This window comes from Sinocyclocheilus rhinocerous, unplaced genomic scaffold (genome assembly GCF_001515625.1).
Source record: "Sinocyclocheilus rhinocerous isolate Xijiao unplaced genomic scaffold, SAMN03320098_v1.1 scaffold677, whole genome shotgun sequence".
NCBI lineage: Eukaryota > Metazoa > Chordata > Actinopteri > Cypriniformes > Cyprinidae > Sinocyclocheilus > Sinocyclocheilus rhinocerous.
Genome location: NW_015633185.1, coordinates 1,021,028 through 1,035,976, shown reverse-complemented (window position 1 = coordinate 1,035,976; position 14,949 = coordinate 1,021,028). Strand labels below are relative to the sequence as shown.

Sequence of the window (14,949 nt, the reverse complement as noted above, 5' to 3'; positions counted from 1 at the left end):
GGGGGTGAACAAAGGCCTTCTGTAGTGAATCACTGCGTTTTTGTAAGAAAAATATCCATATTCAAAACGTAATAATAACTTTGATCTAGCTTGCGCTCACTGTTGTACATGGAAGCAGTTCCGGGCGGATGATGTATGGAGGTCAGCTTTGCTGCATGTGCCGCTCAGAAGTGACGAACTCGGAAGCGAAGGGGAGAGATCAAAACAAAACAACGGTCACTTATTAGAAGTACAAAACAAGGATTTGTAAAGAAGAATGTCGGAGGATTTCGATATAAGCCAAGAGGAGACTGGTTTTCCTTTGCTAAAGTAAGGAAACTTTGCTTCCTTTGTCCTGTTAACAAACGTTGGTTTTCACAAGACTCACCGGAGCATGCGCAGAGCTGACCTCATACGTTATCCGCCCAGAACTGCTTTCGTGTACAACTGTTGGCACAAGCTACATTAAAGTAATTATTACATTTTGAATATGGATATTTTTCTTACAAAAACGCATCAATTCGCTACAGAAGGCCTTTGTTCACCCCCCGGAGCCGTGTGAGACACTTTTTATTATGGATGGGCGCTTTTTATTTCACTTCTTTTGGACTGATGCATGCAACACCCGCTGAGTGCCATGAAACAGCTTGAAAGATCAAAGACAATTTTTTATATAACTCCGACTGGATTCGTCTGAAAGAAGAAAGTCATATACACCTAGGATGACTTGAGGGTGAGTAATTTATGGACTAATTTTCATTTTTGGGTGAACTAACCCTTTAATTTCCCATAATCCTTTGCCTGGACACATCCGCACTCATTGTTTGCAACTGCCTGGTTAACCCTGTCTGCTCACCCTATATAAGCCTGGTTCATTTTGTCATTCATTGTTAAGTCTTGTATGTGTCTACACTGCATTTCTATGTCTGGTTTCCTGGTTCTCCTGTGTCTTGGTTCCTGGTTTTGTTTCCCTGGCTGTCTTTGGATTACCCTTTGCCTGTGTTTGTGCTCTGTTGCTATTGTTTGGACTGATTGCCTGTGTTATGACCTTAACCTGTTTTTGAACTTTGATTGTGGAATACCCCTTTAATAAATTCTGCATTTGGTTCCTCAACCTTCGTGTCCTTGTGCAGTTTTATGACAGAGGTATGGGATGGAGTGCCCCCTGATGGTTATCAAGGGCACTTCAGCTGGTGATTGTGACTATTATATTATATTATTGGATTAGATGTCAATTTGATCAATGGTCTTTACTTACCACATGATCCAGGACACCAGTACCATGGTGGCTTCATTGAAGGCATTGAAAAAGCGAATGAGCTCCTCTCCTTCTGCCCCAAGCTTTCTCAAAGCAACTCCAAAAACCATAGCAAAGAGAACAAGGCCCAGAATATTCATTCCATCTGCATCTGCTCCATAGGGAACCTGAAAATCACCAGAACATATTTGTCTTTGGCTTACATAATTGGACAATCAAATGTTATGATATTGCCATTCACAGTTGGGTCAAAGGTGAACAATGCAATAGCAAACTAAATTAGAAGTTGACCAAACAAAATGACCAAACAAAACCAAGCAACAAAATGTGACATTAATGTGCTCTGATAAATGCTGATTTTGCTGATTGACCTATATTAACTATTGTTCCCACTCATATTCCCTGTCACTGAACTTGATATGGCTGTGCATGAACAAGCAACTTTCAAAAGATGAAATGTGATGAAGCTTGGCTCTCAGACAGACTTTCGCTCAGCGGTGGAGGCAGTGGTGTGATGAAGATCTGACGGGACTGAGCTATCGTTCAACTGAATCCCGCTCTTGTTCTGGGCTTTATCGCACGTCCAGGCATGGCTCATCACTTGGCACACAGTACTGGTTGTTCTGTAAGCCCTACTTAAGCAATTATGGACCTCAAGCGTTCTGAGGGATTGCCCAAAATATTTGCCCATGCACCAGCAGATATGAGATATTTCAGCTGAGCCAGGATGTAATGAAGACCCAATTATACGTAGTGTAGTTCAGATGTGATCTGTGAACTTTTTAATTTTTGCATATTTAGCACTGAATTCGAAAGGAAACATTGATGGAATAGATTAAAACAACTGTGTTAAATGGATCAACAATTCCTAATTAACAAATATGCAAGTGGCAGGACATAAACATTGCAATGTGGAGACCTGCATCTCTGTGGAGACCTGCATGCTTGTGGGACTGGATTTAACTGATTGTACTAATATAATGACAGAAAAACAAATATTCATTAGAAATAAAAAGAAATTTAAAATCTGCACATCCTGAGTCATTCTACAAGCATATTGTTGAGACTAGAATGCAGACACATGGGAGGCACATCGAAAAAGCCCTCTGGGAAAGGCTTGCCATCTCCAGTTGCTTGAGTGCTCAGTGGGACAGGAGCAGCAAAAGCGGCTGCGTCAACCCTAGCCCTGTGCAAACAAACAGCAAGCTCATTCAAGGCTGCCAAAGAGCCTACACTACGGTGGTCGGACACAAAACCAGCCAAGAGGCCCCGATCCGACTTGAGTTTTTTTTTTTTAAAGCACAAAATTCACTTTCAACAAGTGACATGATGTGTGTGTTGACAATTGTGTACTTGATGGTGCATTCTTAACATAGGAAAAGGAAGAGCCTAATGCTAATAATAATAATTATTAAAAATAATATATAAAATCATAATATAATAATAATCAAATATTATTAGAAAGAGAAAGAGATTGTGTACCTTCTGGTAGTTGAGGGTTCCGTTTGTTCCATTTCCAACAAGAATTGTCTTATAATCAGTGACATACTGTGACAAAAGTAAGAGTCAGAGAAGGACAACATCATGAGCTACATGCAGTGCTTATCACAGAGCTATTTTGACCGATTTCAATTCATTCCAGTGTGCAGCTTCATGAACTGTGATGCATTTGATCATTTCTCTGCTCTGAGCTTGTTTCTGTGCAAGTCTAGTGCCAAAATACTCACAAAAGCAGCATTTAAAGTTTAGCTGAAGAGGACTTTGAGACTGGTATACACAGAGACAATGACAGTGATCCCCCACAAACCCTGTCATTCAGAACCCCTGTTTCTCAAAAACTCCAATTATATGAGCTGGAGCACTCAGTTTAGTTTTTGAGGTAGTATCATTACTACCTCAAAAGTAGAAATTGGGTAGGTGAGGTAAGAAATATAAATAAATGTTGAAAAAATATCTTCTTTTTGGCATAGTAAAAAACTGCAAGACAGATGTCATGTTTACATAGAAAAACTCATTCACACATTAAAATCAGTGCAGTGGAATGCAAAATAGTATTTGTGTGAACTGGCTCTAAAGGTTCACATGCAGTATCTATAATGGGTCTTTAACTGAGATTAATATACAATGTTTGTATAATCTGATGTTGACTTGCATGTGATAACAAAATTAAAATCCATAAACATATTTCAGTTAGAGATAATTAATACAACCTGGAATAGATCTACAATAATTAGTTTGGACCAGTCTGTAACTGGCTATTTAAATAATTGCCAGGCATTTCTGTATTAATCCTGCTAATCTATGTTCTCTTTTAAAGCCTTTCTGGCCTCCATCCAGGTAAATGTCGATGGAAATCCCCCTGGATAAAGAAACATTCTCCCACTGGATAAAAAACATCCCATCTGCACCTAATGACCCTGTTTCTCTTTCTAAATCTACTCTGGCCTTTACAAAAACATCTTCTTTTTTTTTTTTTTTTTTTTTTTTTTTTTTTTTTTTTTTTTTTTTTTTTTTTTTTTTTTTTTTTTTACAAATTGATAACTGGTTGCCCATTTGGTTTGTGTCAATGGGGTCATCCACATGATCCGGTCTAGGCACAGATAAGTTATCTCCCACCTCGGCCACCGAACCTCCTGACCTCTCTTTGAGCAGAGCGTGCTCACTGTTGAGCAGTTGCCCGTGTGGTACAACCCAGTGAACCAAGCCAAGTTGCTAGGCACCAAGGAATGGAATCAGTTTGCTATGGTAACTGCCTGGTTGCTTAGTGGTGAGAGAGGATGGGAGGTATTTATTGAGCAAGGACAAAAATGGTTACTCCATTTTGTGACTCTCTCAATTAAAGATGAAGGAGCTGTTAACATGGAGGAAATGATCTACAAATATTCATTCTGAACATATCTGTTTGTGTGACTGTATGTGTTTTAGTGACAGCTGGAAGAAAAAAATTCACTTACTGAGCGGAAAGCTGCAGCCACCAAGTTGGATGGAAACAGGTTTCTGAAAAGGAAAAACAAGCAAGAAAGATAAACCAGTGATGCAGACATGTGTAAAAATTAGCTCTTATCATCACAGATGGACGCCACCGAAGTTCCTTTGCTAAATTCCCACCAGTTTGCAGCACGACGGACCTGTAAAGGAAGCTTTGCACTGATCCGTACAGATCAATATCTGTATCTGCAAATCTAAATCATTCACTCAGGCTACAGAACAGATTATTTTAAACTAAACTGAGTTCAGTCCTTGTTCGTCATATGACCTGCATTAAAAAGATGATTAAACTAGTAACCCTGTGAATTATGACACAAAGAGAAATGTACACTGTAAAAAATTTTTTGTAAAATTTACAGTAAAAAACCGGCAGCTGTGGTTGCCGGAATTTTACCGTAAAAAATACAGTAGCAACGTTTTAGGTTTTACGGTTTTAACTTAAATTTACAGTTAAATACCGTATTTTCATTAACTGATATAATGTTAATATACCAACCTATTGAAGTACTGAAATCTGTTTTGCACCTTTGTAATACACTGATAACCACCAAATGCAGGTGGTGATGAGAAAGTCACATGATGAGCCAAAGCCCATCACAAGCAGCTTTTAGATAATAACATATATAGACGGTGCTCAGTGTCATTCACACAAACACCAAACACCATCATGGTAACCCACATGAAACTGAAATAATGCAATAAACATTCATTTAACAACATTAGGTGTAACACACAACCCTAACACACAAAACTGATAAGAAAAAACTAAGAAGAAACATAGATATTTCAACAAAAAAACATAAAATTTGAAATGTAACGCAGGGAATTCTGGGAATGTCAATTTACGGTTATTCACTGTAAATTATACAGTCTTTTTCACTTCCAAAAACGGTATACTACCGTAAAATTAATGTCCAATACATGTAATGTCCAATACAGTTTTTCACCGTATATAGTAGGGGAATTTACCGTTAACCATTTAACAGGTTTTAACTGTAGCATTTTTACAGTCTTTAACCGTTAAATTCACGGTCATTTTTTACATTTATCCAGGTTCATGCAAGCCTATTATACAGTTGTTCTTCAAGTTTATTACATAATTGCTTAGCAAATTTATACTATAAAGAAAATCTTTCAAGACTTTTTACTAACAGGGTTCAGAGGTTTTAAGTTTCAAGATATAGGCACCTTTGTCCCACATTGATTGAACAACAATTTTTTTTTTTTGTGATGTAATTTCTTTGTGTAAATTACAGGTTAGTGAAAAAGCAGGATAGTGATTTTAAATTGATAGTAAACACGTTTGCTGGAATTTACTAAAAAAAAAATCTTTAAAAGTTATCAAGCTGTCAAAAAAAAAAAGGTAAAACCAGCCACCATGTCACGTATCCGGTCCATGAACTTCCGTCTGCTAGCCATCAGAGGTCACCCTTCCCATTTCATTGACTCTCGCACTACACACTGTTGCATATCACCCCGGACTACATATCCCATCATCCACTGCACTGATGACACACACACAGTTGATTGCACACAGCACTGATTGCACACAGCTGTTATCACTCACACATCCCCTATTTAACTCTCACTCTGATCCCATTCCACTGCCGAGTATTGTTTAGCGATTATCACTCCCCTAGCGATAGCTACATTACAGAGCCCGTTTAGTTTGTCTTAGCCTCACCTTAGTCTTGCCTTGTCTGTGTTCTCGTTTCTTGATCTTCGCCTGTGTCTCTCGGATTCCTCCTCTCGTCTTGCCCTATTTTGATTCTGTTTGCCCCTGCCTGGACCTTGCCTTGTACCTGGACTTATCCCTCTAGTCTCGCCCCTTTGATTCTGTTTGCCGATCGTTCACCTCCGCTAGCCTTAGGTTTCTTCTTGTGTCTTGCCCACCATATACCTGTCTGGCCCTAGGACTATTCTTGTGTTTTGCCCGCCATATACCTGTCTGCCATTGTCTGACCCATGCCTGTTTTATGACCACGTCTCTGTCTTCTCCTAATAAATAGCTTGCAATTGGATCCGCACGTCTCACGTCTCGTCAGCCCCGTAACACACCATCAGAAAAGTAACTTTTCTGGCAGCCATATAGTCATATTTCTGTCCGATAGAACAGCAACAATTGGGCTGTTATAAAATACTGACTTCTAACTATTGTATGACTCGATGTATGCAGGATAACTAATAATAGTTTGATAATTAATGATTAAAATCCATCAGAACAGTTTTATAAATGTCACACTATATCTTGACATGTTAAAACAGACTCTAAGTAAGTTTAAAAGCTTATCAATCATATTTTCCCCACTTTTGCTGAACTCGCACTATATGTGGAATAAAACTTTCTCTTGCCAGAAATATGAGCATTTTTACATCTGTTTTTCCAGCTCTTATTTCCTTGTCTCTGGCAATAATTAAATGCATCAATATGTGATTTAAATGCCTAAAATAAAAAATAAAAAATAAGATGTAACGTATGAACTTCATCTGCATGTCTTCTGCATTAATCATGCTTGCAGGCGCGGATTAAGTGATGCTCTATAGTGGACTGCTTTATTTCTCACGTTGAATGATAGGCGTTTGTAATTAATTAACTATTATTGCTAGATAATATTATTATTATTATTAGCATTCATTTCCATAACCAAATTATACCTTGCAAGATCTAAAAACGAATCCGCTGTCTCTTTGTTGGAGCTCACGCCTTCCAGCCCCAAGTTGTTGGTGTTCAGCGCTCCGGCTCCCACGCCGGGTTTGATGATGAAGGCGAGCGCAACCCCGATGGATGAAGCGATCAGAGTGGTCACCAGAAAGTAAGACACGGCGATTCCTCCGAGCTTTCCCAGCGACCGCGTGTTCAGACTCGCAGCGCCAGAAATCAAACTGCAAACCACTAAAGGAAGGATGATCATCTTGAGCATCCTCAGCAGCATCTCTCCGGGGAAGGCGAAGTAAGTCATCTGCGCTCGGGATAGGTTCATGTTCCGGACCATCATCCCGAGCCCGACGCCCACCAGAACCCCGGACACCGTCAAGATCACTAGGAGATTTCTTTTGAAGAAGATCATGAACCGGTCTTTAAAGCTGTTCTTTTCTGATTTTGTTGAGACTGCTGGTAACGGGTTTTTGTGCCCGGCGTGTCCATTGATTTCGCTCTTCTTTTACTCCATGATTTTCCTACACGCTCAGTGTTTCCACACGTTTAAAAGAGGTAGGCTACCAGGCTTTTCTCATCAGCAGTGTGCGCGCGCTTGGAACGGAGCGGACTGAAGAGCGCTTGTAAAATCCAACCGGCACTTATAGACATGTGCTGCATCTACCAATGACGAGGGGTCTTTTAAAGATGAAGATCCAGGGCATGCGCACTCCTGGACCACTATGAAATGATGCAACAAGGTAAAGGGTTGCTGATATCCGTGCATATTATTATTATTATCATTATTATTATTATTGGGTGATTTAATATGTGTGCCTTTTCTATTTTGTGTTAATAAATTTCATTGTGCCATCTCTATCTATCTATCTATCTATCTATCTATACAGAGAGAATAAAGACAAAATACCATTTATTCCCATGTTTTTAATTTTTTTTATATTTGTTAATATAGGTAGCCTATTTAGAAACACGAGACGGGGAACAGGTCAAAACAACATACATTTTTAAAATAACAAAATTTCTGTTCATGTTTTAAGAACAATGACTAGGCTATATAGTTATATTTAAATATTTATGTTCTATTAAAATACATTTATATTCTATTGTTTGTATTTATATTTATATATCTATTTATCGTTATATTTAATAATATATTATTAAAATAAGACATAGCATAAGCTTTTCATTGTTAAAGTCACATTATTTACACATATATTCATGAAAGACACAAAAGGCATCTTTTCATTGAATGACCCCGTTATTATTGCTATGTTATTGTTGTTTGTCATATCTGGAGCAATTTTAGATTTCTTTATTTGCACAGTTTTTCAGCATTTGCAACATATTCTGTGAGGGTTCCCATTTTCTTCAATTTCTGCATTCTGTATTTTAATACAATATTCAAATGATATAACTCATAATTTTAGAATCCCACCTACACTTTTCCCCAAGATAAATAAAATGTGAAACTCTCAGTTCTTTTTAGCTGTCTGTTGCTTTCCCCTGAACCTCAACTATTCTGTTCCAAAAATAACATTTCACAGCTGCCAAACCAGAAGCAGGAAGCTGAGTGTGCTCTCCAGTCATTACTATAATACACTGAACCCCACTGTGGCTTGCACAAAACAAGACTGTGAAGATTTTAGGCCCCAGATAGTTCCAAAAAGTCTTCTAGTACACTGAAAAGAATCTTAAGAAGGAGTTTGTGTTAAAGGTATGGTACTGTTAAAAGTATTGTAAAAGTAACACTATGAGATAGAGGGTATAATGTCTGACCTTATGTAAAACCACATCCTGCAGCTGTTGTCATGCCTAAGAAAGATAAGCTCTCTCCATAAGACCCCCTCCTAGTTACAAATCTGATTTCGGTGCCAGATTTACCTTAAATGCATTTGCTGGTTTATTTTGTAGAACAATTGGTTTGAATTTGACTTCCATCCCAAAATATGGCTTACATACATATATGTCATTTAGGGATGTTAAAATAAACCTGCTTCTAAACATATACTTTATGTTTACTCAATTATGTTTACTCAGTAATCTGTACATTATAAGCAACACCTATAGTCTACTGTGCTTTTTTGTTGTCTAATGTATTAAAAACCACAAGTGAACAGAGAGGCAATTTATAAAAACGGAGAGAGAAGCAGAATTTAACTGCTTAAGACTGTAATAATATTCTCCAACCACCAGATGGCATTCCTTGTAAAGTCCTTTCTCTGTTTGAGAAAAATACTGGGTGTATTGTAAACCTCAAGCACTACTGATCATTGCTTATTATTCGACATATAAGCACAAATTCTTGTAATATTATGTCAATGCACTGCCTTTTATTCTTGTAAAAGTAATGTTGATAATTAATGGTGAGTTTTGTGCTTTGTTATGGTGATTTATGAAGTTACTTTTCTCAATGAGAATTATGACAACATTACACTTACATTGTACAATTTATATCGTCATAAATATTGTTATTTTTAAGAGACCTACAATCTAATAAGGAGGTTATGGTTAGCAGATAATGACCAGTCTGTCAGGACAGCAGGGTTTACCCTGAGCACCTGAAATCAAATGTCAGACTCCAAGATTAATGATTGTTTGCTCTTATTCAATCAGACCACGCACCATCAGCTGTGTCTCACACACACACACACACACACACACACACACACTACTGTAGGTAGACTTTCTTGGCCCTTTGTCCCTGGATAGCTGGCCAATCAGAGCATACCTCGCTTTTCAGACCAATGAGGTTTGTAAAAATCGACGCGTTTCAGAAGGCGGGGCATAGAGGAGAACAATAATGTACAGTATGTGGAAAATAATGTTTTTTTTACTTTAAACCGCATAAACACATTTCATTACACCAAATACACAAAATAATGTTCTTTTTAGCAGCATCATATGACCCCTTTAAAATAACTTTTCTTCCATATTGTGACATAGATCCGAGTGAAACGGAAAATCGAAATGAAAAAATAAAAAATTGTAGGGCGGGACTTGATCATACCTGTCAACCCTCCCATTTTTCCCGGGATTCTTCCATATTTTACCATTCTATCCCGCTATCATACCGTTTAAATATTTTCCCGTATTTTTAATCTTTCTACAAAAAAAAAAAATCCCACTTGGCGTATTTTATATGTTTGCTACATTCGCTTCCGGTAAAACTCCTGTAATTTGTATGGGCCAAACCTCATTATATGAATAATCACGACAACAAATTCCAAGGTTGTCCAGTTGCCAGATCTTGTATTAAACGCATCTTTCTCACACGATCGACGCTTACAAATTTCAACCCATTTGTCCCCTCAACTTGGCAACCTACAGCCCAGTGATGCTATTGATGTGTGCGCAGGCAAAACCGCGGGAAGAAAACAATAATCACTGGTAGAAATGGGAGGAGAAGACTTAGGGTTTTGTGCTTTGTTATGGTGATTTATGAAGTTACTTTTCTCAATGAGAATTATGACAACATTACACTTACATTGTACAATTTATATCGTCATAAATATTGTTATTTTTAAGAGACCTACAATCTAATAAGGAGGTTATGGTTAGCAGATAATGACCAGTCTGTCAGGACAGCAGGGTTTACCCTGAGCACCTGAAATCAAATGTCAGACTCCAAGATTAATGATTGTTTGCTCTTATTCAATCAGACCACGCACCATCAGCTGTGTCTCACACACACACACACACACACACACACACACACTACTGTAGGTAGACTTTCTTGGCCCTTTGTCCCATTTAGTCAAACATTGGTGTAAACACTCAGTATTTTCCTTTGCTGGTGAAATCACCGAGGAACAAGCACGTGAGAGAAAACACATCTTCCCCACTTTCCTGCTTTTTTCTTTTTAGTTAATGTCTATTTTCCGCAGTGGCAGGCTTTTTTGAACACTCCATTTCCTGTTATGCATTAGAGATTGAACTTGTAACAGAAAAGATTGAGCCAAACTGTCGGTGCGGCATCTTGCCACAGCAGGCTGCCTTTTCTCGGTTCCGCCACTTGAAGAACTCAAATCTGGCAATCTGAAACTTTCCATTGATACTTCAAGTAAGTATTGCCGCGACCCATTACAAAATATATAAGGATTATATTTTTTAAATATGTATAATTTGTCAGTTTGAAATGGTTTTAGACTGATTTTTGAGCTCACATTTTGCCCCGTCACTTTTTCATCGTGCTATAAACACCACGTTACTAGTCTGTTAGGTTCTTTAAAAATAACATGTCGAACAGCAGCCTGTTCTGCATTTTGGTTGGCTGATTCTACCAGAGGGGGCGGGGCGTATGAACTGGGATTCCGCCTCGACTCACAGAACGACCTGTCATTCAAATCTAATGTCTTGCAACTGCGACTACGAGGAGAGTCACCGAGGGCAACCTGCCTACTACTTTTGCGGACACTTTGAAGTGTGACTCTCATATTTGCAACTGTTTACATTTCTCAGGCTGATGAGGCACGGGGTGCTCAAAAAGTCCCATGTGAATTCATGTCGACTAGCAAGGCATGCACTCATACAATGTAAACGCATTAGAAAATAAATCCGCTGAGCACTCAGTGATTTAACCGGATCGTGCAAGTCCGTCTACAGAAGGGTGAGTGGACTTTCCTACTGAATTATCATCATAAAGTCCTGTGTTTTGACAGGTCAGTCTTGATGTGGGTAGATCCTGCAAGCGTGCTGACGTGCATTGACCCCAGCAGTAACCTGTTTGCATACCTACAGTATGTACGTCTACAAACTTGGCATATCTGTAAACACAATCTGCCAGTAGAAGCCCAGCACTGGCGTCTTCTGGATGCAAAATAGTTAATGTTTTAAACGAGGAGAGTCACATGACATAGCCTACTTATGATTGCTGCGTGTTGATAGTTTACTGTAATCGACCCGAGTAAGCAATACATGTAGGCCTATGCATTTACTTATTTATTGCTTTGGTGTTATTATATAGGCTAACTGAGGCCGTCGAGACTTGACGTACTGCTGCAGTGATCTCTCGTGTCGCCTAGCCTACAGTAGCCTACTTGATGTTTTTGTACAGTAGCCATACTAGATTAGTATCACTAAACGGCTGAAGAGTTTTCTTTGTCTTCAATTAGTTTATCAGTGGCTTTCAGAGTTTTTTTTTCTTCTTCTGAAAAATTTCTCAATATAGAAATATGTTTCAGCAGGGTTTGTAAACAACTTATCAGTTACCTCAAAAATGTGCAAATTAGGGTGCAGTCACATTACTGAAATTTTAGCGAAATTTCAGCAAAAGTTTAAACTTTAGACCAATCTGGCTTCTGTTGGTCAGTGCAGTGAATTCATAGGACTATGCACCTCAATCGATTACGAGCAGAAAATAGTTTGAAAAGTCTTTTAAAGTTGGAATGAAATGGAAGCAGTGATTTTAAAGGGGTCATATGATGCGATTTCATTTTTTCCTTTCTCTTTGGAGTGTTACAAGCTCTTGGTGCATAAAGAAGATCTGTAAATTTTACAAATTTCAACCCATTTGTCCCCTCAACTTGGCAACCTACAGCCCAGTGATGCTATTGATATGTGCCCAGGTCAAAACCGCGGGAAGAAAACAATAATCACTGGTAGAAATGGGAGGAGAAGACTTAGGTGGTGCTCCACAGTGAAAAAAACTAAGTATACATGTAAATGTATATTTACATGTATAATGAGATATAGCTTACACTTCAAAAAGCTATGGTTTAATTGATTAAATATGAGCGCTGCAACTTTCAAAGTCAGGTGCTGCGCTTCTTTGTTTACTGCGGTTATAGGGGAAATGGCTATATTCCTGGCGAAAAGCGCCACCTGCTGGCAGAAAATGAATTTGCATTTTTCAATAAGCCCTTCTGTTCTTTGTTTAGACCAAAGCAAAAAACGACCCTTATTTTTAGCAAAAAACACCCAGTTGTAAATGTGAACTGGTGGATCGACAAGAAGATAATGAATTATAAAACTCTAAAGATATAGCCTACACTAAGATATAGTTATGTTACTAAATGAATATAATTGTTTGATAATAATTGTTTAAATTAATATAAAAATAATAATAATTAAATATAATATAATATATAATATAATATAAAAATGGTTACTTTTGACTTTTGAACTCTGAAGCATCGAGCATGCTGATGACCTAGGGATTTTGAATGCTAAACCTCTAGAGAGATGTGTCAAAATTCCCCTAATACCATTATAATAAAGTGCTGATATTGAGTCAGTGTTCTTCAGTATTTACTCTCAAATGATCTGCAGTGGCAGTGAAGGCCGCAGCAGGTCGGGGAGCTTTGTAGAGATCGGGTGTCTCTGGAACAGCAGCAATGCCAGAGTTAGCCGGCTGTCTCTCTGACACACACACAGAGAGAGAGAGGCCTCTCTCCCACAGCCAGTTGTACTGCAGCATTAAAGGGGTCATATGATGCGATTTCATTTTTTCCTTTCTCTTTAGAGTGTTACAAGCTCTTGGTGCATAAAGAAGATCTGTAAAGTTGCAAAGACTAAAGTCTCAAATCCAAAGAGATATTCTTTATAAAAGTTAAGAGTTAGCCACACCTACCTAAAACGGCTCGTTCGAACACGCCCCCACATATCTACCTCACTATGTGGGAAGATTTGCATAAAGCCCCCAAATGTTCACGCAAAGAAAGAAGGCGTAACGTTTATTCTCGCTGTAGTATTGTTGTTACCGCCACTGCCATGTCGTGAAGGCACTGTGTGTTTCGTTGTGAAAGCGAAACTACTTTGTATGGTCTTCCAAAAGAGGACGATATCCGCTTCGTCATACCTGGAGCTGATCTGTGCTGGTCGCTCAGGAAATACATCAACTTAGTGCTGTGGATCACCGGATCGGCTTTCACCGTGGACGAAGCAGAGTCCAGCCCGAGGTCGTCACATGTGGTTGCAACAGGCATCACAATATGGTAAGGGACGTACATTTCCGTCACACGCTTGAGGAATTCGGCCAATCACAACGCACTGGATAGCTGGCCAATCACAGCACACCTCGCTTTTTCAGACCGATGAGCTTTGTAAAAATCGACGCATAAATGTGGGGCATAGAGGAGAAACAATAATGTACAGTATGTGGAAAATAATGTTTTTTTTTTACTTTAAACCGCATAAACACATTTCATTACACCAAATACACAAAATAATGTTCTTTTTAGCAGCATCATATGACCCCTTTAATATTTCATACACCCACCTTTAAAGGAGGGTGAGGCAGAGTGGCCTCGGAAAAGCATAGCTCAGAGGGGATTCTCCATGGCTCAACAAAACATGATAAGCTTCTGCACACACCATGACAATTCATGAAGTTTCACTTGCTCTCCAATATATGCTCAAATTCGACTGTTCTGCCCCTGTGCATTTAATGTGACACAAAGCTGTATATTCATCCAGCCTGACAATATTTCTGTGGTTATTTATTTATTTTTATTTTACAGACTTTCAATAGATACGTTGCAAATGAATTTTCTTGTCAGAATGGTTTTTGGAAGTAGTTGCAGTTGATTAATATTTAACATAATTACTTTTTTATATTTTTATTGATCCTTTTGAATTTGACGCCAAATTTTGTACTTCCACCTTATCTATACTGGGCTAGTTAAAATATTCAGACTGAAGATGTGAGCATTTTTTTGTACTTCCCCTTACGAATTTACCATAGTTGTTCAGTTGTTTAACTGTGGCATTTGTGATAATTAATGGATCCTTATTATCTAAACTCTGAAAACAAATGCCGTAGTTGTAAAAAAAATACAACAAACTTCCTCATATCCAAGACAAGATTATTGAATATGAATCTAGCCATATGTTACCACAGTTGGTGTTATTACAATAAATGACATTTTTTTTCTTTTGTCATTGTGGTTCAGAATGTTGAATTTTTTTATTTCTTTTATAGTGTTTTAAAGCATAAAATTCTTAAAGTATAAAGTTCAGTGCAGTGGTTCACACAAGTAATCTGCTTAACGTTATTCAGTCGAATATACCGTGGTTCAGTTAGCAACCGTATTTAGTGGTTCCCATATAAGAACACAGACTGCATCAGATA

General features: G+C 38.2%; 1 protein-coding gene and 1 pseudogene across 2 annotated transcripts in view; one reads left to right on the top strand and one right to left on the bottom strand.

Moving 5' to 3' along the window:
* Positions 1-7,395, bottom strand: part of LOC107743525 (neutral amino acid transporter A-like) — a 12,996-nt pseudogene extending 5,601 nt beyond the window's left edge.
* Positions 7,396-11,212: 3,817 nt separating this feature from the next.
* LOC107743523 (SERTA domain-containing protein 2-like) overlaps positions 11,213-14,949 on the top strand; it is a 35,442-nt gene continuing 31,705 nt past the window's right edge. For both annotated transcript variants that reach the window (XM_016556784.1, XM_016556786.1), the window contains exon 1: positions 11,213-11,487. The gene's annotated coding sequence lies outside the window, so the exon portion shown is untranslated. The remainder of the gene's footprint in view (positions 11,488-14,949) is intronic.